General features: G+C 38.7%; 1 protein-coding gene across 1 annotated transcript in view; it reads right to left on the reverse strand.

The window, feature by feature from the left end:
* Positions 1-13008, reverse strand: part of KIAA0825 (KIAA0825 ortholog) — a 395065-nt gene extending 382057 nt beyond the window's left edge. The window contains exon 1 of the mRNA XM_068980982.1: positions 12890-13008. The gene's annotated coding sequence lies outside the window, so the exon portion shown is untranslated. The remainder of the gene's footprint in view (positions 1-12889) is intronic.
* Positions 13009-26071: the final 13063 nt, after the last annotated feature.

Genomic DNA, 26071 nt, shown 5'->3' on the forward strand with positions numbered 1-26071 from the left:
CATTCTAACGCTCTCTCACAAATTACACTGCCAGGTGACTCGTCTTCCTTCATATTTGTCACGTTCAATCCTGTTCTCATATTGCACCTGTGAAATTCAAACTCCATCAGCTGGATTAATACAGCACTTTGCTAAAGTGTCTCCCTATTTTCTGCATCATCTCCTAACACATTTTCTATCCTCCCACCAGAATGATCTTTGTAAAGGTGAGAAAGGAATCAGTGTTCACAGCAAGATTTCAACTCTAAGTGACTGGGAGATAAACCATACACTTAAGCAAAAGAGAAAAATCAAAGGAAAGAGCTAATTTTTAATTTGTATGGGGAAAGGGAGTGTTCATTTTAGAAATAACAAATTTTAAGTATAAGAATTATAGTCATATATAATAAACATAAAGCAATCATTTGGAAAAGGGGATGGAATTTAGGAAGGAGGGGATGAAGCATATATTATATAATTTATCATCTAAACTAGGAAATTTTGGGAATAAAAAGGGTACTAAAATAAATAAAATTATATAATTTTTGAGATGTATACTCACAAATCAAGTAAGTGGCTTTATAGTGTATGTGGACCTACATAAAATTATATTCAAATTCTTTTTAAAAATTCTGATATCTATGCCTATTGAAGTAAAAAAATCTTTATATTGACATCAAAAATACAAAAACAGATGGTTGTTAGTACATCACATATACTTTAATCAATTTCTTAGTTGTATCTATCCCTCACACTTAGTTTTCTAAAGAACGTATTTTTAAAATATGATTGTATTATTTTTATAACTTTCCAAGATACATTTTATGTTTAGTAAATTTTAAATTGTTGACATTGCCAAGTGACTTTTCTGTATACATTTTTTCAGGTGCAAATCTACTGGTAAATAATATTAAGTTCAGAGCAAACTGACTACTGAAAAACATTGCCAATTTTAATTTGTAATAATGAAATACACAAATATTTTAGCCAAATTATTTTTACAGTTTTTACTTTTTTGCTTCTATGCAAACTGCCTTTTTTGACTAATAAGCTAAAAAAACAAATCCATCAAATAAATATGTATGCTTATTTTCAATGTTTTGCTTGATATAGATACTATAAACTTGCAGGTTTTTCCAAGTTAACTTCATTCTGAACCAAAATATATAGTTATTTAATTAAAAATATGAGCTCCATCAAAATATTTCTCCCCATAAGTGTATGTATTTCAAAACACAACTATGGAATTATCACAATTCACGCAATATCACAATTCACAATATCACAATCGGAGAAGGAAATGGCAATCCACTCCAGTACTCTTGCCTGGAGAATCCCACGGAGGGAGGAGCCTGGCAGGCTACAGTCCATGGGGTCGCAGAGTCGGACACGACTGAGCAAGTTCACTTTCACTTCACAATATCATGTGTTTCACATTTTACAGAATGAACTTCTTTTTTTTTTTTTTTTTTAATTTTATTTATTTGGCTGCTCTGGGTCTTAGTTGTAGCATGTGGGATCTAGCTCCCTGACCAGGGATCAAACCTGGGCCCCCTGTACTGGGAGCTCAGAGTCTTAGCCACTGGACCACCAGGGAAGTCCCCAGAATGAACTTCTGAATGCTTTACTTTGATCCCGTGCATTAGACAAGAAACTTGAACCATTATTGGAATTGATCTTTTTACTAGAAATATACAATGATACTGAAGTAAAACTGCACGTTTAAGAGCTGGTAAAGTTCTTTTAACAGAGACAATACAGTAACAGTTACTGTTTCACCTTCCATACATGCACAAGAAAACCTGAAACTGAATATGAGCGGAATTAATTTAGTACAGTCACTCGATCTAGATGAAAAGTCACGTTTCACAGTGTGTGTGTGCGCTCAGTCGCTTAGTCATGTCCAATTCTTTGCGACCCCATGGACATAGCCTGGCAGGCTCCTCTGTCCATGGGATTTCTCAGGCAAAAATACTGGAGAGGGGTGCCACTTCCTTCTCCAGGGGATCGTCCCAAGCCAGGGATCGAACTTGCATCTCCAGTGGCTCCTGCACTGGCATACAGATTTTTTATTATTATTATTTATTTCAGCTGTGCTGGTTCTTCGTTGCTGTCTGGGATTTTTCCTAGTGGCGGGAGGCAGGGTTCTCACTGTGGTCGCTTCTCTCATTGCGGAGCACAGGCTCAACAGCTGAGGTGCGCAGGCTTTGTTGCTCATCTTCCCAAACCAGGGATCAAACCTATGTCTCCTGCGTTGGCACAGAGTGGTACACAAATGTACCTTCTGCAGTGAAGCATCAATTACGAAAAAGTCATATTTTCAGGCACGGTCTGAAAATAAGACGGTGCAATAGATGCTGATGCTTCTATGTCTTCTTGTTTTCATGTGGTCTGTGATATCACTACAGCCTCCACAGTGTGGGTTGCACATTTAATTCTTGTTGGCAAGTCAAATGAACTTTAGTACTACTAACCGATGAATGTTCAGTTATTTTCCTTCTCTCCCCCCTCGCAAATCACTGTCACCAAAAATGGTTGTTACAAAATCACTGTCACCAAAAACGGTTGTTACAAAATAAAAAATGTGTTATCCAACAATAAAACAAATAGTTGTAGATTTATATCATATGATACATAATAAAATCCTTATAGCAATATAAAGCTGGTATTGTATTCACTCTATGGTAAAATTGAATACAGGGTGAGAAATGTGCAATCCACAGGCCAAAGCACAGGCTTCGCACAACTGGTTTTGCATCAAGTGGCCAGCAGAGCCGGCAGCCTGGAGCATTCTGCCACTGCTACCCCCTGAGCTCCAAAGGAGCTAGCTGATCTAACTGCTGGAGAGCATTTACTTTATCAGCAAGCATCCTTCCTGCTCTCCTTGAAAAAGATGTGCTAGCTTACATTACTTCTGGAAAGGCACTGGGAAACAGAAATGGGAAGTGGCCAATTTAACCATATGTTACAGTGAGAATTCTGTTCACTGTACTGGTGTCTCAAACATGAGGACACGCCAGGATGGAGACAAGCAAGGTGCAGGTCTATCAAAACCTATCCTGGTTTATTTATGCGTAACTATCAAATAAGGCTTCATTCAAAAATAAAAACTCTGAGACAAAAGCTAAACTGATGAAATACTGAGATGAAAGGTATAAGGTGGGACTATTCCTGGGCCAACTGAATATATAATGTGATGTCAGTTCATGGGATCTTTTACATCTTTTTAAAAATTATTGATTTACTTATTTTTGGTTGCACTGGGTCTTCTTTGCTGCATGTGGGGTTTCTCCAGTTGCTGAGTTGCTGTGATTGATAGCTTCTCTTGTTGCGGAGCACAGGCCCCAGGTGCACGGGCTCTGGTAGCTGCAGTGCGTGGGCTCAGCAGCTGGAGTTCACGGGCTTGAGTGCAGGCGCTCAGGAGTTGTGGCACACGAACTTCAGTTGTGTGTGGCATGTGCACTCTTCCCAGACAAGGGATCAAACCCGTGTCCCCTGCATTGGCAGGCAGATTCCTATCCACTGTACCACCCGGGAAGTCCAGTACATGGCATATTGTCAATATCAATATAACATATATAAAATGAAACGAAACCTATGAAAAATGAAAATCCACCTTTGTATGGCAAGAGATGGAAAGATTTCCAGAATGCTATAGCGTTTTGTTAGAAAAGTAAATTGTAAAACTATATATGCATCATGATACAATGCAATACTTTAAAAAAAAACCAACCTCTATCCCCCTCAAAATCAGGAAGGATATTCAACAAACCAGCAGCAGTGCTAAGCTGTGGGTGGTAGAACTAAAAAGGAACAGGGAAAAGGAAATTTTTACTCTTTATAATCTTTTTTTGTTTGAACTTATAATGAGCATGTCTTACTTTTGACGCATTAGAAACAAAAACAAACAAATATTACAAGGCATTAGCTAATGTAGTATTAACTGAGTGGTTCAAATAACAGATGATCCAGAAGTTCCGTAAGACATTCCCTTTGGGCAGAAGAAAAGAGAGGTCAAGTTGCCAAAGAAAAGGAAGATAAAGGTGGAAGTCCAGTGATCTCACAAAATCCATAGCCTCACAGGCCCCCCTAGTTGCAAGACACTTAATCTCTCCCTGTATATAGATTCAAACGCTTTCCAGTTCTGTGAATGATCCAACAGCTAGTGACCAGAGGATATAAGGAGCCTCAGCCAGACAGTAAATAAGAGAAGTAATTCATCAATTTGTCTCCTGTTCATTTCTCTTTCCTTCTGCAGCCTGGGCTCTTACTAACTTCTAATTGCCGATGTGTAATCAGGTCCTCAACATGAGGTTTCTTTGTATGTAATGGGATCCTACTGCTAGACCTCAGCCACAACTATCTGCTCCACACTCATCAACAGGGTGCCCTGGTAATGAAAATGGTGAGACCATCCCTGGAGCATATAGAGAACTGCTTTGCAGAACCAGAACAGAAAATTCACAAATGAAAACAGCGAAAGATAAAATTGGAGAGGTATGCCATGGCTAGCGGGATATGCTGAGGCCTTTTATTCTGCAGGAGGAAAATATCTGTACTTTTATTCTACAGAGAATATGGAGTCATAAAAGGTTTTCTTCTGTTTTTTCTTACTAAGGCAGTACATGACTACTGTTTTACAAATATTTATTAAACAGGGTGTTAAGATGGTTTGGTGTGGGGTGAGAGAAGAGATGTAGGAAGATCAGTTAGAAGGACAGTGAGTTAATCCAGATGAAGGTGATGATGACTAGAAAGAGGATGGGACCGTGAGGAAAGGAAAGACAGCTTTTGAAATGACTTTCCAAGGTAAGACTAGATAACAGTTTGGGGTCACTACCAAGGCAGGCAATTATAGCTGAGAGCACAACCAGGCAGGTGTGACATGTCCCAGGCATTAGAAGCTTGGACTTTAGACCCAAGTCATCAGAGACACCAGACAAAACTAGAGTCACGCTAAGGGCCAGATGTGTGGATATGTCGTCAGAAAGTAGCAAAGGGTAAAATCCAGGGTGAGGCTCTTCCTTGGCAATTAAAAAAAAAAAAAAAACACGACCAATTACAACGGAAAGAGGTAAGAGAGGTGGGTATCATACAGAGCAGGGCATCTTGTTGACAATGCCTCTCACAGTCTTGTGGATGGCAGCCACAGATACCAGGCAGGGCATGCCCAAAGCAGCCTTCAGGAAGCTAGCTGGGGAGTGGGTGACTACAAGGGTTGCCAATAAGATTTTCTGCTTGGTTGGGCCACAGAACAGGCGAGGGCGGTCAGATGAGGCTCTTGGGGAATTTACATAGGAAGGGCTAAATTATTACAAAGCAATTCTGAAATTATATCCTGGATAACAGAATGGTAGTTTATGAATAGATTTAAAAAAAAAACTTAGGAGGAAAATGTTAACAGAATGCACAACAAAACAATTTTCAGTTCAGTTCAGTTCAGTCGCTCAGTCGTATTCGACTCTTTGCAACCCCATGAATCGTAGCACGCCAGGCCTCCCTGTCCATCACCATCTCCCGGAGTTCACTCAGACTCACGTCCATCGAGTCAGTGATGACATCCAGCCATCTCATCCTCTGTTGTCCCCTTCTCCTCCTGCCCCCATTCCCTCCCAGCATGAGAGTCTTTTCCAGTGAGTCAACTCTTCGCATGAGGTGGCCAAAGTACTGGAGTTTCAGCTTTAGCATCATTCCTTCCAAAGAAATCCCAGGGCTGATCTCCTTCAGAATGGACTGATTGGATCTCCTTGCAGTCCATGGGACTCTCAAGAGTCTTCTCCAACACCACAGTTCAAAAGCATCAATTCTTCGGCACTCAGCCTTCTTCACAGTCCACCTCTCACATCCATACATGACCACTGGAAAAACCATAGCCTTGACTAGACGGACCTTAGTCAGCAAAGTAATGTCTCTGCTTTTGAATATGCTATCTAGGTTGGTCATAACTTTTCTTCCAAGGAGTAAGCGTCTTTTAATTTCATGGCTGCAGTCACCATCTGCAGTGATTTTGGAGCCCCTAAAATATAAAGTCTCTCACAGTTTTCATTGTTTCCCCATCTATTTCTCATGAAGTGATGGGACCAGATGCCATGATCTTAGTTTTCTGGATGTTGAGCTTTAAGTCAAGTTTTTCACTCTCCACTTTCACTTTCATCAAGAGGCTTTTTAGTTCCTCTTCACTTTCTGCCATAGGGTGGTGTCATCTGCATATCTGAGGTTATTGACATTTCTCCTGGCAATCTTGATTCCAGCTTGTGTTTCTTCCAGTCCAGCGTTTCTCATGATGTACTCTGCACAGAAGTTAAATAAGCAGGGTGACAATATACAGCCTTGACGTACTCATTTTCCTATTTGAAACCAGTCTGTTATTCCATGTCCAGTTCTAACTGTTGCTTCCTGACCTGCATACTGATGATTTTGAATGGATTATACAAATTGGTAATGTCCAGAATAGAGACGCAGCAGATATATGAGTGGAACACATGGGAAAACATAGTGCTTGTAATGTCACACTGAAGTCCAGGAGACCAAAACTCAGACAGTATCTTTCAAACTTTTTGAATTATGACCTACAAGGTTCAAACAAAATGCATTGCAATCTAATGTGTAGGTGTGCACACATATCTTAAACGAAAGTCTCATGAAACACTGCTTCTCTTGCTTTGATCTATTCCATTTCATCTTATTTTATTCTTTTTTATTACTTCTTTTTATTCTTTTTTACTACTTCTTCTTGGAAGGACTGATGTTGAAGCTGAAGCTACAATATTTTGGCCACCTGATGCGAACAGCTGACTCACTGGAAAAGACCCTGATGTTGGGAAGGATTGAGGGCAGGAGGAAAAGGGGACGACAGAGGATGAGATGGCTGCATGGCATCACCGACTCAATGGACATGAGTTTGGGTGAACTACAGGAGTTGGTGATGGACAGGGAGGCCTGGAGTGCTGCGGTTCATGGGGTCGCAAAGAGTCAGACACGACTAAGAGACTGAACTGAACTACTTCTTTCTTTTAATGTTGCCCATAGGCTCTAAATTGATTACAGCACCTGAATTTTGGCTTAGAGATTTTTAGATTAAACAGACTTTTGTGGTTATTTTGTAGAATCATCTGCACAGATATGACTGATAAATCCAAAAGATATATTCTTTGAGAAAAGGTAAAAAAAAAACGAGAGAAAAGCAGAAAAATTAAAGACTGGCTTGGGAACCACTGATGGGTGGAGAGGACAAATAAGAAAGTTGGGTCACAGGATGGAAAAACACTAGTACCAAAGAGGACAATGTTGCCAGAAGGAAGGGGAGTCAACAAAAGCTCTTTTCAATTCATGTCTTCGCCACTACTGCAGCGGTTCTCCAGGGGTACTCAAGGACACTAGTTTAAGTAGAATCACTTTGGCCATTTGTTAAAAATTCAGACACCTAGGTGGGCCTCATCTCAGGCCTAATGAACTGAACTTTCTGGGTATGTGTCCCAGAATTGAGAATTTAAAAGTTTCCTGGGATATTCTTTTCACCAACTATTTTTATCTTAGTGCCTTCCACAAATGAGATTTCAAAGTGGTACTTTTCAGGAACATGCAGCCTCACTTCACACATTAGATGTAATCTTGAATAGCTGTTAAGTGAGTGCCTGCACACTAAACCATTATTCCCCTAAGGACTATCATGATTAACTGTATGTACAGCATCAGAACAACGTCCAAAAGAAAACAAGCAGCTTCTGAAGCATTCAGCCTTTAAACAGTCACTTTATTCTGACTGTTCTGTAATACTTCTCCAAGTGGTTGGCCAAATGGGCATACAATCCTCATTCCTTAGTTTTATTTCGTTTAAAAGCTGACACTACATTTAAAAATTCACTATGCCGTCACGTTTCATGTTGATTTTGAATTGAGTGCACTGGACTTAACTAGTTAAGTACCACAATGAAGTGGTGTTTCGGAGAACTCACAGGCAGAAAGCGCCGCAAGGAGAGAGTTTGCAGAAAATACAAAAACTAAAATTTATGATTTGGACTCTAACAGTAAAGATATCCCTTTACATGGTAAGCCCTGCTAACAAAAATATTTGCCAGTTTATTACCAAGTATGAGATGAGACTTTATTCTACTCTTTAAGATGGGAATCATAACTAACAACATCCACAGCAGAAAACACTTATCACTTATATCAGGTGATATCAGGTTCTGTTTTAAAAACTTGCCATGGATTAACTCGTTTCATCTTCACAACAACCCTGTGAAGTAAGTACAGTTTTAGATCTCATTCCCAGAGGATGAAGCTGAGATAAAGAGAGCTATGTAACTTTCTTGGGGTCCTATAGCTAGAAATAGGAGCTGAGGTTCACACATAGGCAGTCTGTCTAGAGTCTGCATTCAAAGGCAGTGTGCTACAATGTGATAAAGACTTGCTGTTTATGGTCTAGGGTTTTTTTTTTTTTCCAGTTCTTTATACAAGTGATTTCCAGATAGCTTGGATCCCTGTTTACATTTAGTTATTAATTTTTTTATGATGCACTTTATATATAAGAGGAATACTCAAGATAGCATATAAGATGTGACACTGGGGTGGAGTCTGAGAGTCTGCATTTCTGAACAGTTCCCAGGTAACGGTGATACCGCTGGCCTGGGGACTGCACTTTGAGTAGTGGGGGCTTAGGGTGTGAGATCTGGGATAACAATGCTAGTGGTGGAATTCTAGCTCTGATACTTACTAGTTTTATAATGTTCTCCTTGTGTGCCTCTACCGTATCTATAAAATACTGAGATCAATACAGTGTTGTTACGAGGGTTACATGAGATAATCCATGGATACTATTTAGATCAGCTGCTGGAATACAGAAAATACAGTAAATACTATCTCTTTATTATAGAAAACTATTAAAAGCATATATTGTATCATATTAGAAAGCCATTTACAGAATTGGCTGATGTAGCAAAACAATAAATAAATTCTTATCATTTTTTCAAGTCACTAGAGTATCACTGTACACTGAAGGACATTTAATACACGTTAGACCCAGTAGCCAACTTTACTAATTACATAAATCTGAAACTGTTCTAAATGAACTGGTGTGAAGGCTTTGGCCTATGTTATTTAAAGAGATTATTTTATTTCTATGCCAGAAAGCTTTTTCTCCATTGTAGGTATGCACTGAGTTCCAGCTCATTTATTCAAATAGCTTTCTTTGAATTTAGAAAGAGATATTTTTGTTTTAAAAATTTATTTTAATCAAATAGAAATCAGAACTGGTATTAGTATGAACAATAATAATGACTTTAAACATTTGTTCAAGTAAGAGCACTAGTATAGTTTAGATAAATTTGGAAGAGATAGCCAAATCCTTCGCAGACAACTTTATACATTTTCACACCACTATACAATGCAGCCTAATTACCTCATGCTAGAATCACAATGGTGATATCACTCACCTAGAGCTAGACATCCTGGAATGCAAAGGCAAGTGGGCCTTAGGAAGCATCACTATGAACAAAGCTAGTGGAGGCGTTGGAATTCCTATTTGGGATTTGGAATTCCTATTAGGAATCTGGAATTCCTATTAGGATTTGAGCTATTTCAAATCCTAAAAGATGATGCTGTGAAAGTGCTGCACTCAATATGTCAGCAAATTTGGAAAACTCAACAGTAGCCACAGGACTGAAAAAGATCAGTTTTCATTCCAATCCCTAAGCAAGGTAATGCCAAAGAATGTTCAAACTACCAAACAATTGCACTCATCTCACGTGCTAGCAAAGTCATGCTTAAAATTCTCCAAGCCAGGCTTCAACAGCACGTGAACTGTAAACTTCCAGATGTTCAAGCTGGTTTTAGAAAAGGCAGAGGAACCAGAGATCAAATTGCCAACATCTGTTGGATCATTGAAAAAGCAAGAGAGTTCCAGAAAAACATCTATTTCTGCTTTATTGACTACGACAAAGCCTTTGACTGTGTGGATCACAACAAACTGTGGAAAATTCTTAAAAAGATGGGAATACCAGGCCACCTGACCTGCCTACTGAAAAATCTGTATGCAGGTCAAGAAGCAACAGTTAGAACTGGACATGGAACAACAGACTGGTCCAAATCGGGAAAGGAGTATGTCAAGGCTGTATGTTGTCACCCTGCTTATTTAACTTCTATGCAGAGTACATCATGTGAAATGCTGGGCTGGAGGAAGCACAAGCTAGAATCAAGATTGCCAGAAGAAATATCAATAACCTCAGATATGCAGATGACACCACCCTTAAGGCAGAAAGTGAAGAAGATCTAAAGAGCCTCTTGATGAAAGTGAAAGAAGAGAGTGAAAAAGTTGGCTTAAAGCTCAACATTCAGAAAAGTAAGATCATGGCATCTGGTCCCATCACTTCATGGCAAATAGATGGGGAAACAATGAAAACCATGAGAGACTTTATATTTGGGGGCTCCAAAATCATTGAAGATGGTGACTCCAGCCATGAAATTGAAAGACGCTTACTCCTTGGAAGAAAAACTATAACCAACTTAGACAGCAGGTTAAAAAGCAGAGACATTACTTTACCAACAAAGGTCCATCAAGTCAAAGCTTTGGTTTTTCCAGTAGTCATGTATGGATGTGAGAGTTGGACCATAAAGAAGGCTGAGTGCCAAAGAACTGATGCTTTTGAACTGTGGTGTTAGAGAAGACTCTTGAGAGTCCTTGGACTGCAAGGAGATCCAACCAGTCCATCCTAAAGGAGATCAGTCCTGGGTGTTCACTGGAAGGACTAATGCGGAAGCTGAAACTCCAATACTTTGGCTACCTGATGCAAAGAACCTGCTCATTGGAAAAGACTCTGATGATGGGAATGATTGAAGGCAGGAGGAGAAGGGGGTGACAGAGGATGAGATGGCTGGATGGCATCACCAACATGGTGGACATGAGTTTGAGTAAGCTCCAGGAGTTGATGATGGACAGGGAAGCCTGGCATGCTGCAGTCCATGGGATCGCAAAGAGTCGGACCACGACTGAGCGACGAACTGAACTGAACTGAGGAACAGTAAAAGCTGGACAGTCAGTGAAGGAGGAGTATGAACTATGAAGTCTTATATTTGGGGTTGGCCAATATATTTGAGTCAGCCAGAAAAGATCAATAAATAATTTGCCTCTCTTTCCACTTTTCATTTCTCTAACATGGGTGATGAAAAAGACAACTGTGAGACAGATTCTGATGTTTATTTTTCTAAATTAAAACCATATTCAGCATATGACCTGCCCAGTGAGATCATGACAAATAAGAATCAAGGAAATAGGTGGAATTATTTTTCTCTCCTCTTTCCCTTTTCTCTCTCCCTGCAGAATGGAGTAAGGAAGGCTCCATGCTCCTCCTTAAATGTCCAATGGGGTACAAGAATTTTTTTTTAAACATTCAACACAACACAACAGATTTTTACTTTATATTTGCTTTCTAAACAAGTATTACCTTGAAAAAAAGATCACATTTACCCCCAAATCTGCATAAAAGTGTTTATATAAAAGGCTGGCGTATGGAAAAATTTAAGGTAGAGTTACCTATACTTAATTATATTGAATAAGGATACTTCTATTGAAATAATTGTCAGGATTAACTTGTACTCTAAGTGAAAAAACAATCACCTGTGGGAATTATGATTCTTAATATCTAGGGATGATAATCAACAAAATTGGGTAGTTTGGGTTAGAGGAACAAGAACACAATTATATCAACATCATATTTTGTCATTTGGGCTTACAATGGTCTGAATCAAAATCTTGAAAAACAGAAATTTACCAAATGCCTAAGCTAACTTTTTCCACTTACAAGGCAGGTAATAGCTGTGTCTCAATACCAGAGAGTCAAGGAATTTCACTTCAGTGTGACCTATTTATGCCTCTCAGATTCATCATATGCATTTTTTAATGACCCCGAACCAAAGGAAATGTAGAAACCTATTTGAAGAGCTGACATTAAGGTTGTGACACCAGCGAAAACAACAAGAGAATCTAAAGTTAAACTGACACACAATCCCCAAATCAGTCTGTTACACTCCTAATTTAAAAAACAGTTACTATGTGAAAAAGTGATGGCATGTCAGCCTTTGCTTTGAAACCCCTGAATTTTGTCATTTGGTGTTTGTGTCACAACCTTAATATTATTTAAATATACTTTTAATATCTATTATTTAAAAAATATCTTTGAATTGAAGATACTCTGAAGCTTTGAAGAAGTCAACCTCAAAGCAGTGCATTCCTAGCATGCCACTTTTATTAGAAGTGGTGCATAAAACATTTCCTGTTGACAAATCTAATTCATTAAAAGGTGAGATGGATGCATTTTAAAATAACCGGCTGGCATCATTATCTGCAGCACCTTTTATAAATTATTCCTCTTTTCCCTTTTGACTGAACTTGTCACAGTTCTCTCTTTCAGAGTCTGAGTGTTATGCCTTATAGTCAATGCTTTCAACATGTTTAGACAAGTCATAAGGTAAACAAGCAGTGGTACTTTATTTTCTAGAAATGAGAAAGGGTAGCAGAAGTATTTACAGATAATTCCAGTCAATTCATTGATTTTTAGCTAAGGACAAGGAAAGTCAGCTAGTGGTAGTTTCATCTTACACAAAGGATTTAAAAATAAAACTATACTGTTTGAGGAAAAGGGAGAATTTCAAAGAAAGGAACATAAAGAGAGATGCTGGCAGCCCTGCTGCAGTATTGTGCAGAAGACTTACTTTAAAATTGAATTGTGCTTCCCCTGACATCGGAGATCAGGTACATCATAAAGCTGACAGCTGGCTGGCATGCTGCCTTCCTAAAGGAAAATGCTAACTGCATTTCTCTTGGAGGCCAAAGGAATAGAATTATAGAAGCTTTCAAGCAAACTGGGAAGATGGAGGACAAATCATTTAAAATATGATGAAAGGCATTTCTTACCTAATTTTGTTTCAGAAGATTCTGAGAATGAGCTGGTCTTCTAATCCTAATGTAGGTGGTAACTTATTTCCTTCCAAGGTGTCAGTAGAAGAGCTGCCTTTCCGTCAGTGTCTTCAGCAGCTTTTTTCCAAAATATACAAAGCACACCTATAAAATAATTAGATACAGCTTTATCACCCACACGGAGGAGGCACAGTCACAACGTTACTGATCTACATTGGCAGTGACAACACTACCGTTAAGGTATGATATACAGACCCGATCCAAGAGATGCTAGAAACACATAAAGGCATCCTGAAGTTGGGGCACCTTAAAAAAGCTTATTAATAAGATGACTCATAGATTATTGGCACATGGATAACAGATGCACCTTACAAATATGCACAAAGTATCCCTTTTATTATCATTGAGTTTTCAAATGTTCCTAAAGAAATGTAGATCACAGACAGTAAGGGATGGCTGCACCATATGAATCAAGCAATACCTTGCAATACAATTATAGCTTTCTTGTTTAATTACCAGTTGCCCCAGAACTGTTTCTTAAAGCCATATTTGGGACATCCCTGGAGGTCCACTGGTTAAGATTCCAAGTTTGCAATATAGGGGGCTTGGGTTCGATTCCCAGTCAGAGAACTAAGATTCTACATGCTGCATGATGAGGCCAAAATATTACAAAATAAATTTTAAAGTTAAAAAAAAAAAAATCATTTCCCCACTCTTTTAGGTTATCTTGATAAAGTAGATTCTGCCGCAGCTGATCTGGGATCAGGACCTGAGATTCTCTGTTTCTAATAACCTCCCAAGTCAAGTCACCAAAGAAGTGAGTCTGTGGTCTAAACATTCGCTAGTGAGGTTCTATCAATCTATCTGACTTTGCCTGCACCAAAATACACTGCAGTTATTCTTGTTTTTTGGCCCTCTGTCTCTCTATATAATTTTTAAATCTTTTGTCAAGTCTCCTCCCCTCAAAAATACACATAAATTTGATTGAATTGATCCAATTGGGCACCTATAAAATCTTGTTTCCCAAAGCCATGTGTATTACATGTCATTCCATTTATTGAGGTCCTATTGTCACAAAATAATGCTTTATTATTTCCTCATGGGAGTTTTGCACATCTTGTTATGTTAGATTCCCAGGAACTTCATATTTTGAATGTTACTAATATCTCTTTGCAAGGGCTTTTTCATGTTTTGTTTATATTTGTGTAATTTTGTACATCGATATGTTTACCCAGGATATCCACAAAACTCTTACTACATTTTTCTGTAGCTTGACATCATGAACATTTCAAAACCTATAATTATTTCTTTATCTTGCCTTACTAAAAGGAAAAGAAGTCAAACAGTAAATATATTATTTAATAGAAAAAAAAAGCTACTTGATGATTTGTGATCAGCCAAAATGATCTCTTCAGTAGGCTTGAAAGTGAAAGTGAAGTCACTTAGTCATGTCCAACTCTTTTGCGAACCCGTGAACTGTAGCCTAGCAGGCTCCTCCACCTGTAGGGTTCTCCAGGCAAGAATACTAGAGTGCGTTGCTATTTCCTTCTCCAGGGGATCTTCCCATCCCAGGGATCGAACCCTGGTCTCCTGCATTGCAGGCAGACGCTTTACCCTTTGAGCTACCTAAACTATACAACTAATATGAAGAAGGCTCTGGATATTTATCTCAATATTTATTGATTGTTCTCATACTTCTTGCCTTTCCTGGTATCTGAAATACAAGTGCTTAAATGTTAGTAATATCTATTATCCCAAGCTGATATCCAGCTAATACTTCATCAGAAATAGACGAAAACCTTCATGGACAACTTGGCCAGTCTAGGAATTAAATTTGAACAAAATAGAAAACAGAGGAATTCTAACGAGAGACATGGTTCAGTTTGGTTAAAGAACTAAGTGGAGATGCCCACTCTAGGGAGCCATTATAGAGATACAACAAATTACCTATACTCCATATCTGAAATCACAAGATTTTATGGAAAACCATAAATAACTGAAATTGCTTTCCTGATGACAATGTCAGCCTGTAGAGTGAATTGTCCTTCAATGATAACTTTCAACAACCTGACCAAGGGAAAAAAATCAAGAAACTGTCAACACTGGTAATATTGCTTACCTGAAAAAATCTAAGTGTGCACAGGTAAAAGAAAATGTAAACCCAAAGGGAAATGTGGGGTACAGAATCAGGTAAAGAAAGAGAAAGAGGCAGTAACTAAAATAATAAAAACCACTACAATTCAGTTCAGTTCAGTTGCTCAGTCGTGTCCGACTCTTTGCGACCCCATGAATCGCAGCACGCCAGGCCTCCCTGTTCATCGCCATCTCCCGGAGTTCACTCAGACTCATGTCCATCGAGTCCGTGATGCCATCCAGTCATCTCATCCTCTGTCGTCCCCTTCTCCTCCTGCCCCCAATCTCTCCCAGCATCAGAGTCTTTTCCAATGAGTCAACTCTTTGCATGAGGTGCCCAAAGTACAACAAATTGTTCTTTAAAAATGGGTTTATAATCCACTAAAAAAATAACTATGAAGAAACATGGCAATGCAGAATGGCATCGCCAGTTCAATGGACATGAGTCTGAGCAAACTCTAGGAGATTGTGAAGGACAGGGAAGCTTGGCGTGCTGCAGTCCATGGGGTCACAAAAGGTTGGAAATGTCTGAGTGACTGAACACAGAAAATCCTGAAAAGAACAGACGAGAGCAGGACCCAAGAAGATGTGGTATGTATATACAGTGGAATGTTACTCAGTCATAAACAGAATGAAATAATGCCATTTGCAGGAACATGGATGGACCTAGAGATTCTCATATTAAGTCAAAGAAAAATAATCAAATCGGTTACACGTGGAATCTAAAAAAATGATACAAATGAAGTTATGCACAAAAACAAAAATAGATTAACAGAATTTGAAAACAAATTTACAGCTACCAAAGGGGAAAGGTCGAGGTAGGGGAGGAACAAATTAGGAGTTTGGGATTAACATATACACACTACTATATATAACACAGAGTACTAGGAAAGGTAGCATGTGTGCCCCATAGAAAAATCTGCCTCATTCTGGCTTCAGCAGACTTCCAGCATAATCATAGTTACCCACCTATTCACTCTAAAGTAAACTGTACCATTAAATTGGTGCCATCCAAATGTAGTTTCTAGGCAGCTTTTGGACTTGCTTCTTTGTAATATGAATGCACAGCCAAGGACTATCGGGCATTTGAAGAAAATTGTTTTGCTTTGTGTTCATATCTGAAACCAATATAAAACAAAAATGTGCCCCAAAAGAAGATGGAGGTGAGTCAACCCTTAGAGCTAGACAAAATTGAAAGACACAACCATTTTAGTCACCCAGTCACTCATAAATAGACCAAAGGAAGATAACAATTTGAGGAGTATTGATATCTGGTAAGAAAACTAGGACCCTGTTGTATTCTAGCCGAGAGGTGCTCTTATCGATATCAACCACAATTCAATGAGTACAGAGGTTCTTCCAGAGTGGAGGAGATCACCAGAACTTTGCAGAGGTCAAAGGGGGCTCAGTGGTCCTTGAGTGGTGAGTGATGCCAGCCTTCTGCAGTGTTTCACTGGAAGTGATGGCCTTACAACAGGGAGCAAGCACAGAGAGTCAACAGCTCTATTAATCCAAGTTATGTTCACCTTTGGGGCAAGCACATTCTTGACTATGACTAAGAGTATGTCCAATGGAGGCCTGAGAGGAACAAAGCTACCCACACACTGCTGAGGCTGAACATCACAGCACAGAGGAAATGTGAAAGAGTTCAGTAGAAACCAAAGTGGGGAGCACTTGAAAACAATATAAATTTTAAATGTGTTCCTCTATCAATACACAGATTCATGAGCAGATGACAGATAACTTACTGACTTAAAGTGTTTGTGCACGTTCACTGTCTGGCCATCAGCTTATCATTTAAGCTTCACAGAGATAGACAGGCAAGTCCCAGAAATCCAAATATAAAACTAATTACAAGAATCTCAAAAAGAAATAAAGAAAAAGTATATAAGTGGCTACCTATCACAAGGGAAATAGGTGTCACTGATTTAATTTAGCCAAATTACTAAACAAAAAAACAAGCAAATAAAGCAGTAACAGGGAGAAAAAAAAACCCAAAACTGAGAATCCAGAGTTGCCACAATATACGATCTAAAATATCTACTTTTCAACAAGATATTGCGAGATATGTAAGGAGGGAAAAAGTGGCCAATAGAAACTGGGTATCTCCAGATACTGAATTTAAACAGTCTTTAAAGCAGAATTATAAACACAGTTAATGAACTTCAAAGGTGACCACACTTAAAAAAAAAAACAAAACGAAAGTAAAGCAATGATGAACAAAAAAAATGAAATTCTCAATAATTAGAAAAAATGTTGGAAAACAACTAAGTGGAAATTGTAGACTTGGAAAAGTATATTAAGTGAAAATTCACTTTAGGAACTTGACAACACATTCAAGATGACCTAAAGGATTAGTGAATTTAAGAGTGCTGTGCTTAGTGGCTCAGTCACATTCGACTCTGCGAACAAATGGGCTGCAGTCTTCTAGGCTCCTCTGTCCATGGGGGACTCTCCAGGCAAGAATACTGGAGTGGGTCTCATCTTCTGTCGTCCCCTTCTCCTCCTAACTTGAATCTTTCCCAGTGAGTAAGTTCTTCACATCAGGTGGCCAAAGTATTGGAATTTCAGCTTCAGTATCAGTCCTTCCAATGAACACTCAGGACTGATCTCCTTTAGGAGGAACTGGTTAGATCTCCTTGAAGTTCAAGGGACTCTCAAGAGTCTTCTCCAAAACCACAGTTCAAAAGCATCAATTCTTGGGCACTCAGCTTTCTTTATGGTCAAATTCTCACATCCATACGTGACTACTGGAAAAACCATAGGTTTGACCAGACACACTTTTGACAGCAAAGTAATGTCTCTGCTTTTAAATATGCTGTCTAGGTTGGTCATAGCTTTTCTTCCAAGGAGCAAGAGTCTTTTAATTTTATGGCTGCAGTCACCATCTTCAGTGATTTTGGAGCCCAATAAAATAAAGCCTCTCACTGTTTCCACTGTTTCCCCATCTATTTACCATGAAGCAATAGGACTGGATCCCATGATCTTCATTTTTTGAATGCTGAATCTTAAGCCAACGTCTTCACTCTCCTCTTTCACTTTCATCAAGAGGCTCTTTAGATCTTCTTCACTTTCTGCCATAAGGGTGGTATCATTTCCGTATCTGAGATTATTGATGTTTCTCCCAGCAATATTGATTCCAGCTTGTGCTTCATCCAGCCCAGTGTTTCTCATGATGTACTCTGCATATAAGTTAAATAAGCAGGGTGACAATATACAGCCTTGACATACTCCTTTCCTGATTTGGAACCAGTCTGTTATTCCATGTCCGGTTCTAACTGTTGCTTCCTGACCTGCATACCAATTTCTCAGGAGGCAGGTCAGGTGGTCTGGTATTCCCACCTCTTTAAGAATTTTCCACAGTTTGTTGTGATCCACACAGTCAAAGGCTTTGGCAACATCAATAAAACAGAAGTAGATGTTTTTCTGAAACTCTCTTGCTTTTTTGATGATCCAACGGATGTTGGCAATTTGATCTCTGGTTCCTTTGCCTTTTCTAAATCCAACTTGAACATCTGAAAGTTCACAGTTCACGTACTGTTGAAGCCTGGCTTGGAGAATTTTGAGCATTACTTTGCTAGCGTGTGAGATGAGTGCAATTGTTTGGTAGTTTGAACATTCTTTGGCATTGCCTTTCTTAGAGATTGGAATGAAAGCTGACCTTTTCCAGTCCTGTGGCCAGTGCTGAGCTTTCCAAATTTGCTGGTATATTGAGTGCAGCACTTTGACAGCATCATTGTTTAGGATTTGAAACAGCTCAGCTAGAATTCCATCACCTCCACTAGCTTTGTTTATAGTGATGCTTCCTCTGGCCAACTTGACTTCGCATTTCAATATGAATTTAAAATAGATGCATATAAATAGAACAAAGAGAAAAAATAGTTTTTAAAGAATGAGCAAAGACTCAGACATTTTGGATAATCATAACCATATTAAAAAGCATGTAATGAGTATCTCAGAAAAAAATAGAGACACAAAAAGAAAAAATATATATGAAAAAATAAAGGATAAAAAACATACCAAATTTGTAAAAACATTCACGTACTTACTCATCAAAAGCTCAACAGATCCCACGCAGGACAAATGTAAAGAGATGGATATTCAGACATAATCAAACCACTGATGAACAAACAGAAAATCTAAAAGCAGCAAGGGAAAAGTAAATGCTCACATATATGTGAACACTCATGAAACAATGGAGGCCAGAAGTCAGTGAAGTGAGAAATTCAAAATGCTGAAAGAAGAAACTGTCCACTAAGTATCCTATATTGAGAATAACTACCTTTAAATTGAAGGCAAAATTGAGCCATCACTTTAAAACTGAAGATAAAGTAAAGATTGAGAATTTGTTGCTAACAGACCTGTATAAGAAAATATTAAGGGAAATCCTTCAAATTGAAAGGAAATGACATCAGATGGTAACCTAAATCCAGAGTAATAAACAGAGTTCCAGAAATGGCAAAATGTGGGCTAATAGAAAGACTCTCTAAAATGTTACCTCATTTCTTTTAACTGAACTCTTTAAAAGACATAAATTGCATAAAGCAATAACTATAATAATGCACTGTATATTTTAAAACATGTAGAGATGTAATACACATGATAATAATAGAAATGGGAAAAAGGAATAAAACTATGCTGGAACAAAATTTCTCTATTTTATGAAAATACAGTTGATATTAAATGCTTAAGCTTGTTCTGGTAAATTAAGATGTAGATTATTTTTCTCTAGCGCAAACATTAAGAAAATAACTTTTTTAAAGGTAAAGTTTCACTAGAAATTAAAATATGACTATATTAGAAATATGAATCTAATATAAAAGAAGGCAACAAAGGTAGAGGAAAGAAAGAAGAAAGATGAGTCATATAAAAACAAAGTAATATGGAAAATGCAAGCTGATCACATCCACAAATACACTAAATGTTAAAGGTCTAAACACCTCAATTAAAAGGCAGAAATTGTTAGACTAGGTAAAAAAGGAAGATGCAACCACGTGTCATCTGTAACAGACATATTTTTTAGTCAAAGAGAATAAATAAATTAAAAGTTAAGAGATGGAAAAGATAAGCCATGCAAACAGTAAACATTAAAGTTGGAGCTACTAAAATTAGACCAAACAAGCTTCAAAAAATAGTATCTGAGAAACATGGATATAAAAGGATCAATACATTAGAAAGATACTATATTTACAAATATATATGCATCCAAAGGGCTTTCCTGGTGGCTCAGCAGTAAAGAATCAGCCTGCACTGGAGGAGCCGCAGGAGCCGTAGGTTCTATCCCTGGGTAGGGAAGAGCCCCTGGAGGAGAGCATGGCAATCCACTGCAGTACTCTTGCCCGGAGGATCCCATGGACAGAGGAGTCTGGAAGGCAACAGTCCATACGGTTGCAAAGAATCAGACACGACTGAAGTGACTTAGCACGCATGCACCTAAAACAGCGCCTCAAAATCAATGGAGCAAAACATGAGAGAATTGAAAGAAGAAATTTGAGACTATTTGAGAATTATAATTATATACCTAAATCCCCTGCACTAAGTAATTGATGGAATTAAACAGAATATCAGCAAAAGTACAGAAGATCTGAATACTATCAATCTATGTAATCTAATTTCGACATATAGACTACTCCACTTAATCATGGCAGGATACACATTTTTTCCCAAAGGTCAATTTTTTTTCCAAAAATAGATCATATTCCAGGTCAAAAAAGTACGAATAAATTTCAAAGTAATAAGATCATAAAATGTTGTTCTATAAGTACAACAGAATTAAATCAGAAATCAATAGCATTAAAAAAAAATCTTAGAAAACTCCTAATATTTGAAAATTAAAGAACATTTAAATAACAAGTCAAAAGGGAATCACAGAAGATCTTAGAAAGTATTGTTCTCTAAATTATAGTGAAAACACAATGTATCACATTTTATGAGACACACAAAAAGCTGTAGAAGGAATCTATAGCTTTAAACACATATCAAAAAAGAAGGGACTTCCCTGGTGGTAAAAGGGTTAAAATCTACCTGCCAATGCAGGGGACATGGGTCTGATCCCTGGTGCAAGAAGACTCCACATGTCAAAGGGCAACAAAAGCTGCAAGCCACAACTATTGACCCCTGCATGCCCTAGAGCCTGTGCTCAGCAACAAAAGAGGCCACCTTAATGAGAAGCCTGCAGGGCAGCTAGAGAGTAGCCCCCACTTGCCACAATTAGCCAAAAATAAACAAATAAATAAACACAAAGAAAGGTCTCAACCAAGCAGCTTCAGATTCAGTTTCAGGGGACTTCCCTGGTGGTCCAGTGGCTAAGACTCTGCACTACAAATGCCAGGGGGCGGTGGGGAGGGCCGCCCAGGTTCGATCCTTGATCAGGGAACTAGATCCCCACATGCTGCAGCTAAAGCACCTGCATACCACAATGAAGATTCGGTGCAGTCAAAAAAAAAAAAAAAGATTCAGTCTTAGAACACTAGAAGAAGAGCAAATCACATGCAAAGTAAGAAGAAGGGCAACATAAAGATTACAGCAGAAATAAGTGATACAGAAAAGAGAAAAGCAATAGCCAACAAAAGTCAAAATTGATTTTTTAAAATGTTAACAAAACTGCAAATACTTAGCTAGATTGAGCAAGAAAAAAAGAAAAGCAGCACAAATCACCAAAATAATGAATGAAAAAGATAGCACTACTGGTCACACAGAAACTGAAAAGATTATAAAACAACACAATGAACAACCTTATGCCAAAAAAGTAGACATACAGATGAAAGGGACACATATTTAGAAAGACATAAATGACCAAAACCGAATTAAGAAATATAAAAATTGAGCAGATCTAAAACAAATAAAAAGACTGAATCAGTAATTTAAAATCTTCCGACAAGGAAAAGCAAACATCCAAGGTCTTCACTGGTGAATTCTATGAAATAAAAAAATAAAATAATACCAACATTTCACAAACTCATTTAAAAAACGGAGGAAACAAACTTTTCTCATTCTATGATGATAGTGTTACCATAAAAACAAAGTCAAACAAACACATCAGAAGAAAATGAAACTGCAGACTAAATTATATTAAAAAAGAAATCTAAAATCAATATCATAACCTTCAACTGTAAGAATCTAGAAAAAGAAGAGCAAGCTAAACCTAAAGCAAGCAGAAGGAAGAAAATAACAGAGGTTAAATTAGAAATAAATAAAAAGAGAACAGAAATACAGAAAATCAATGAAACTAAAGATTATTTGAAAAGATGAACAGAACTGATGAAGTGTTAGCTAGACTCACAGACAAATACACACATACTGTACAAATAGACAAAAACAGAGGCAAGATTGAAATTACTAATATTAGGAATGAAAGGAGGAACACTACTACTAAAGTTACAGAAATAAAGAGATTATAAGGGGATATAATAAACAGTGTTCATTACTACATTTTATAACCTAGTTGAAATAGACAAATCCTAAAAAGACATGAAGCTCTGAAATGACTGGGGACTAAAAAATATGAAATGATCTGTAAGAAGAAAGCAGATTGAATTAACAATCAAAATACTTTCTCACAAAGATAAGCACACATCAGATGGTTTAACTGGTGAATCTTCCAAATATTAATATTTCCTGGTAGCTCAGCTGGTAAAGAATCTGCCTTCAATGCAAGAGACTCCAGTAAAATTCCTGCATTAGGAAGATTCCCTGGAGAAGGCAACGGCTACCCACTCCATTATTGTGGCCTAGAGAATTCCATGGACAGTGGAGGCTGGTGGGCTACAGTCCATGGGATCCCAAAGAGCTGGACAGGACAGAGTGACTTTCACTCACTTCACAAATCCTCCCAAAAACAGAAGAGAAGGGAGCACTTTCAACTCATGCTCTACAGCCAGCATTACCTTGATACGAAAACCAGACAAACCCACTACAAGAATACAAAACTATAGACCAATATTCCTTATGAATATATAGATTAAAATAGTTGGCAAAATATTAACAAATTCAATCCAGTAACATATAAAAGTACTTTATACCGTGGCTAAGCACTATAAGCGCGACGGCTGCGAGGGACCGCCCAGAAGCATGGCCGAGAGGAGCTACCCCTCACCCAAGCCCAGGGGCAGCGGCGGGAGGAGCTACCCCATGCCCGAGCTCAGGGGCGGCGGCCAAGAGAAGCAACCCCACATCAAAGGGGCAGTGGCTGCACGGGCGCAGGAGGCCCGAGAGGAGCTACTCCGCGTTCAAGGTCAGGAGGGGTGGCCATGAGAAGATACCCCTCGTGCAAAGAAAGAAGCAGTGGCTACACTTTGCTGGAGCAGCCGTGAAGAGGTACCCCACATCCGAGGTAAGAGAAACCCAAATAAGACAGTGGGTGTTGCGAGAGGGCATCAGAAGACAGGCACACTGAAACCATAATCACAGAAAACTAGCCAGTCTAACCACAAGGACCACAGCCTTGTCTAACGCAATGAAACTAAGCCATGCCATGTGCAGCCACCCAAGACTGGCAGGTCATGGTGGAGAGGTCTGACAGAATGTGGTCCACTGGCAAACCACTTCAGTATTCTTGCCTTGAGAACCCCATGAACTGTATGAAAAGGCAAAATGATAGGATACTGAAAGAGGAACTCCCCAGGTCAGTAGGTGCCCAATATGCTACTGGAGATCACTGGAGAAATAACTCCAGAAATAATGAAGGGATGGAACCAAAGCAAAAACAATACCCAGTTGTCGATGTGACTGGTGATAGAAGCAAGGTATTGCATAGGAACCTGGAATGTTAGGTCCATGAATCAAGGGAAATTTGAAGTGGTCAAACAGGAGATGGCAAGGGTGAACGTCAACATTGTAGGAATCAGCGAACTAAAATGGACTGGAATGGGTGAATTTAACTCAGATGACCATTATATCTACTACTGTGGGCAGGAATCCCTCATAAGAAATGGAGTAGCCATCATGGTCAACAAAAGAGTCTGAAATACAGTACTTGGATGCAATCTCAAAAACGACAGAATGATCTCTGCTCGTTTCCAAGGCAAACCATTCAATATCACAGTAATCCAAGTCTATGCCCCAACCAGAAATGCTGAAGAAGCTGACGGTGAACGGTTCTATGAAGACCTACAAGACCTTTTAGAACTAACAACCAAAAAAGATGTCCTTTTCATTTTAGGGGACTGGGATGCAAAAGTAGAAGTCAAGAAACACCTTGAGTAACAGGCAAATTTGGCCTTGGAATACAGAATGAAGCAGGGCAAAGGCTAATAGAGTTTTGCCACGAGAACGCACTGGTCATAGCAAACACCCTCTTCCAACAACACAAAAGAAGACTCTACACATGGACATCACTAGACGGTCAACACCAAAATCAGATTGATTATATTCTTTGCAGCCAAAGATGGAGAAGCTCTATACAGTCAGCAAAAACAAGACCAGGAGCTGACTGTGGCTCAGATCATGAACTCCTTATTGCCATATTCAGACTTAAATTGAAGAAAGTAGGGAAAACCACTAGACCATTCAGGTATGACCAAGTCAAATCCCTTATGATTATATAGTGGAAGTAAGAAATAGATTTAAGGGACTAGATCTAATAGATAGAGTGACTGATGAACTATGGAATGAGGTTCATGACATTGAACAGGAGACAGAGATCAAGACCATCCCCATGAAAAGAAATACAAAAAAGCAAAATGGCTGTCTGAGGAGGTCTTACAAATAGCTGTGAAAAGAAGAGAACCGAAAAGCAAAGGAGAAAAGGAAAGATATAAGCATCTGAATGCAGAGTTTCAAAGAATAGGAAGAAGAGATAAGAAAGCCTTCCTCAGCGATCAATGCAAAGAAATAGAGGATAACAACAGAATGGGAAAGACTAGAGATCTCTTCAAGAAAATTAGAGATACCAAGGGAACATTTCATGCAAAGATGGGCTTGAGAGAAATGGTATGGACCTAACAGAAGCAGAAAATGTTAAGAAAAGGTGGCAAGAATACACAGAAGAACTGTACAAAAAAGATCTGCAAGACCAAGATAATCATGATGGTGTGATCACTCACCTAGAGCCAGACATCCTGGAATGTGAAGTCAAGTGGGCCTTAGAAAGCATCACTACAAACAAAGCTAGTGGAGGTGATGGAATTCCAGTTGAGCTATCTCAAATCCTCAAAGATGACGCTGTGAAAGTGCTGCACTCAATATGCCAGCAAATTTGGAAAACTCAGCAGTGGCCTCAGGACTGGAAAAGGTCAGTTTTCATTCCAATCCCAAAGAAAGGCAATGCCAAAGAATGCTCAAACTACCGCACAATTGTACTCATCTCACACGCTAGCAAAGTTATGCTCAAAATTCTCCACACCAGGCTTCAAAAGTACATGAACAGTGAACTTCCAGATGTTCAAGTTGGTTTTAGAAAAGGCAGAGGAACCAGAGCTCAAACTGCCAACATCCGTTGGGTCATCGAGAAAGCAAGAGAGTTCCAGAAAAACATCTACTTCTGCTTTAATGACGATGTCAAAGCCTTTGACTGTGTGGATCACAACAAACTGTGCGAAATTCTGAAAGAGATGGGAATACCAGGCCACCCGCCCTGCCTCCTGAGAAATCTGTATTCAGGTCAAGAAGTAAAGTTAGAACTAGACATGGAATGACAGACTGGTTCCAAATCAGGAAAGCAGTACGTCAAGGCTATACATTGTCACCCTGCTTATTTAACTTATATGCAGAGTACATCATGAGAAATGCTGGACTGGATGAAGCACAAGCTGGAATCAAAATTGCTGGGAGAAATATCAATAACCTGAGATACGCAGATGGCACCACCCTTATGGTAGAAAATGTAGAACTAAAGAGCCTCTTGATGGAAGTTTCAAAAGAGAGAGTGAAAACGTTGGCTTAAAACTCAACATTCAGAAAACGAATATCATGGCATCCAGTCATCACTTCATAGCAAAAAGATGTGGAAACAATGGAAACAGTGACACACTTTACTTTGGGGGGGCTCCAAAATCACTGCAGATGGTGACTGCAGCCATGAAATTAAAAGATGCTTGCTCCTTGGAA

This window comes from Capricornis sumatraensis, chromosome 9, assembly GCF_032405125.1.
Source record: "Capricornis sumatraensis isolate serow.1 chromosome 9, serow.2, whole genome shotgun sequence".
In the NCBI taxonomy this organism is placed as follows: Eukaryota; Metazoa; Chordata; class Mammalia; order Artiodactyla; family Bovidae; genus Capricornis; species Capricornis sumatraensis.